This window comes from Protobothrops mucrosquamatus, unplaced genomic scaffold (assembly GCF_001527695.2).
Source record: "Protobothrops mucrosquamatus isolate PMUCROS unplaced genomic scaffold, P.Mucros_1.0 scaffold_130, whole genome shotgun sequence".
NCBI lineage: Eukaryota > Metazoa > Chordata > Lepidosauria > Squamata > Viperidae > Protobothrops > Protobothrops mucrosquamatus.
In genome coordinates, this window is record NW_015386206.1 from 121,389 (window position 1) to 126,202 (window position 4,814).

A 4,814-nucleotide genomic window follows, 5' to 3' on the forward strand; every position below is an offset into this window, starting at 1 on the left:
TTTATGAGGAAAATAATAGAATAATATGAGGTTGGAAAGGACCTTGGAGGTCTTCTAGTCCAACCTCCTGCTCAAGCAGGAGATCCTACACCATTCCAGACAAATGGCTGTCCAGCCTCTTCTTAAAAACTTCCAGTGATGGTGCACCCACAATTTCTGAAGACAAGCTATTCTACTGGTGAATTGTTTTCAGTATTAGGAAATTTCTCCTTAGTTCTAGGTTGGTTCTCTCCTTGATTAGTTTCCATCTGCTGTTTCTTTTCTTGCTTTCTGGTGCTTTGGAAAATATGTTGATCCCTTCTTCTTTATGGCAGCCCCTCAACTATTGGAACATTTGGGCATTGTCTATCCTTGTTCTAATTCTCTTTTGAACCTTGTCCTAATTCATCCATTCTGTGAATAAATCTGACCCTGTATATTATCTATTATTTGACTAATTATAAAGAAAGTATCTTTTTCTGCAAAGCATGCTCTGGTTCAAAAAATAAAATTCAGTCCATCATAAGCCTCCTATCTCAGTTGAGTTACAGTATCGTAGGCTAATCTCCAACAAGCTAAAGTTCTGAACTTAGGTTAATTGGTGATATGATATATATTAAGGTCAGATAGGAAAGCCACCACCTCTGATTTTGATTTTTCCCTCAAAGATCCTTTGGAGCTATAGAAGAGCCCATTGTTATTGAACCACATGAAGATAATAGGAGAAAAACGGAAATAAACTATGCTGTGATTTATTCCTATGGTTAGTAGATACAATGATCAGCCTTGTCTTTCCTTTGTAATGCCCCAGACTATCTTTTGTTTCTAGTGCTTCAGGTTCTCTTCTAGCTTCACTTTAAGATGTATTTTTTCTCTTTAAACAGCATTAAACAGTCAAAATTATTTTTATAAATATGAATCAGGGAAGTACAATGCAATATTTATTTTCTCCAAATCTGGTGCTTCCTACTCCCCCTGGGAACTCATTAAAAAGGGAAATAAGGAAATTATTTTTGGATGATTTCACAAAACCAGTGGCTATGCAGTTGGTGTAGAGGGATTAAATGGCTCATGATGTTTAAAGTATAAGAAAATATAGCAATAGTACTTAGATTTATATATCACTTCATTGTGATTTACAGCATCCTCTATCTTGTAGTATTTAAACACCTCTACTATAATCAATTCCCCCTGGATGGAGTTGCTTGGTGTCTCTGTAGCTTCCTGTAGGAGCAATATCCTCTGCTTTTCAAAAGCTCTTGTCTGATAAGCTACACAAGATGTAGAAATTATTACATTCAAAATTTCATGCTACATGGTAGTAAATACCTTACCTGCTGGCATCACGGATGAATGGCATGGTACCTTTCAGAATCTGAGATATCAAAAAGCTGCACTGTAACTTCATCTCCTTTAAAATTCATTTTTTATTGAGTCCTTTCCAGGCATTGGCCTGTTCAAATTACAGTTCTGCTTGTGCTTGCATTAAATTGTTGATTTTCCACATCTTGATCAAGCAAGTGCCATAGCAGAGCAGAGAAGAAGGGGTGGCATCATCTAACGTGCTAAAAAGGATCGTGTAATCCACCATGGATGTGGAGCTCATTGGCAGGGTCAAATTCACCATGTCCTCTTTTCTGCTCTGCTAAAAGTAGTCCTCGACTTATGACAGGTCATTTTACTGCTGGCATCACTGTTCATTCAAAGTTATGACAGCAATGGAACAGCTAAGAAAGCACTCCTGGTGATTGGTTGTGCCATCCCCCCAGTAACATGACCACATGTCAAGCAGTCAGCTGTAGGACCCATTGCAGAATTCCATGATCAAGTGACCACGATTCACAAGGTTTTACCAGTTTCCAGTATTTTTTGCCACTTTGTGGCAAAAATCACCCATTCAAATGAATGAGTTTGCTTAACGACTGTAGTGTTTGCTTAATGACTGTGGCATTCACTTAATGACCATCATATTTGTTTAACAGCCTTCATGAAAAAGGCTGGAAAGTTACTTCCAGTCACATAAGTGCTTTGACTTATTACAGTAATGACTTATGACCAGATTTAAGATCCCAACAACAGTTGTAAGTCAACAATTTCTCAATTCTTTATTGCCATCACCAGCTATTTTCCACCTTTCCAATCTATTCCCCAGTGCAATATTACAGTAGAACCCGGGACTGTACTGTAGAATTTATTGGCCATACAATAAAATAAATAAAAGAACCATTTTCTAATAAAATGTGCAGTTTGTTTCAGAGATTCACTGCCATGCTAATTTATGGGAATGTAAAAGCAAGTGGTAGCACATAGGCTGATCTTCTAAAACAGGGGTCTTCAAACTTGGCCCTTTTATGACTTCCAGCATGCCTGGCTGAGGAATTCTGGGAGTTGAAGTCTACAAGTCATAAAAGGGCCAAGTCTGAAGACCCCTGCTCTTAAATGTTAAGCAGAACTGGGCTCTGCAGAATTACTACTTGGGTAGGAGATTTCTTAGCAATCTCCCCAAGGATGTAGCCTCAGCTGGGGAGATGAAGAAATAAAAAGAGAAATCCCAAAGGCAACAACAAACTACACTCATATTCTTGCTGAGAAAACTACTGCTGTAAAACTTCTTTTGGTGCAAATAAATGGGGGAAGGGTGAACTTGAAACTTCACAGATGTCTGAAAGCAAAAATAATCTGTTTTTGTTCTTAAATGAACCCCTAAATATATGTCCTGATACTTTACTGGTTGCCAGCATCCCATATAATGGGAGAAGGAGGAGGAGGAGGAGGAGGAGGAGGAGGAGAAGGAGAAGGAGAAGGAGAAGGAGAAGGAGAAGGAGGAGAAGAAGGAGAAGAAGAAGAAGAAGAAGAAGAAGAAGAAGAAGAAGAAGAAGAAGAAGAAGAAGAAGAAGAAGAAGAAGAAGAAGAAGAAGAAGAAGAAGAAGAAGAAGAAGAAGAAGAAGAAGAAGAAGAAGAAGAAGAAGAAGAAGAAGAAGAAGAAGAAGAAGAAGAAGAAGAAGAAGAAGAAGAAATAAGTAGTAGTAGTCTGAGAACTTTATGTCTAATGGGCAAGTTAGCTACATATTTCTAAGCAGTTAAAAATACAATTTTCCTGATGGGATTCAAGAAATGATGTTGTTTGGATGAGGCAAGGCTTGTATACTGTCATGTTCTTATTCATTTTAAAGCAGGATTGTGAACTTTTTAATGGTTCATATATTTTGGCAAAACTGCCAAGAGTCCTCCAGGATTTGCAGCAAGATAGAAATGAAATAAATAAATAAATATGCAAAAGCTACAGTGATGGCAGTGATGGCAAACCTATGGCATGCATGCCAGAGGCAGCACTCAGAGCCCTCTCTGTGGGCACGCGGGCCATGTCCCGGAGATGGCAATTGTCCCTCTTCAATCAGCCGCCTGCTAACTCGCCGAGCTCCCATGTGGCTGGATGCATCCCAGCATGGCTGGTTTCCCTCTTTCCCCATCCCATCCCTCCTGGCCTCGCATGCTCTCCTTTTCCAGGGCACGACCCACTGCATCGCCTCCTCAGCTGTCAGCTGGCCGTCCAGCTGAGAGGCAGCTTCTCTGAACTGCTGGGAGTGGGCTGCGGAGCCCCAATGTGCAGGTTGAGGGGCCGGCAGGCTGTGGCTGCTGACGGACACTGTTGGCCCCCATGCGCTCGCTGGCCTGTTCGCAGGGGCCGATGGTGTCAGGCAGCAGTCGCCCCAGCCCCTCTCTCGCCTTGCCCCGTAGCAGTGGCACCCCTGCCTTGCCTTGCCTCACCTCGACTCACCGTGCAGGATGAGCCTCCTGCCCACTGTCCCACCTGCCAGAGACCCTCTGGATCTCCCCCAACCCTGCCCAGCCCCCACAGGCATCCCTCCTCATGAGCAACATCGAGGTGACCATGCCCACCTTGGCCACACCCACCCAGTCTGCCATGACCACTACAGCCACGCCCACTCAGTGAGCCATGCCCACCCGGCACCCAGCGATACATTAGTGGGTTTTGGGTGGCAGTTTGGGCACTCGGTCTCTAAAAGGTTCGCCATCACTGAGTTATGGGATCCCTGAATAAAGAGATGCATCTTCAGCAATTAGTGCAAATGATGGCAATGCCTGATATACAAACAATGAGAGGAAATGTCATAGCAAGAATGCCACAAGAAAGAAAACTTTCATGCACTAATAAATCCCTATTTACTAGTAGCAGTAGGCAACCACTTAAATGGTAGGCTGTTTTACACTGGGTGAAACATCCAACCCAAACATGGATATGCTCCATGGCTTCTAATGCCCTGAAGGAATAAAGACATTATCAAGTTGGTTGACCTTGGAAATCAGATTTTTGACATGCCATCAATGTGATGGGATTGTCATCTTTATGTGTCAGTGGCTACGGAGCATATACAGAAAGGAATAACCTCTGCCAAATCTTCTGCAAATCCTGCACGAATTGCAAAATGTGTTCCAGGAAAAAAAAAAAGCTGCATAGGTCCTCCTCTATCTCTACATGGAGAGGAATACAGAAGCTTCGTTCCTTGTCCAAATGTTTTGGAAGACACAGTAGATCTATCCAGCTGCACAATTATTATAAGAGCAAACAAACATTGTAGAGGAGAATTGGGAAGCAAAGAAGGCAAGTCAAATCGAGAGACTTCCGGTGGCAGGCGATTTCGCTGGTCGCAGCTGTTTGCTGCCTCCCGCCTGTTTTGCGTAAAAGCCGGTTTGACAGCCAGCATCTGCTGTCAAACGGCTTGATACCTTTCCCCTGGGCATAAGGGGATCGGTGAGCTGCCCGGGGTAGGAGTTGAGTTCCCGAGTCGTCCTATATGGACGATGTAGGCGAG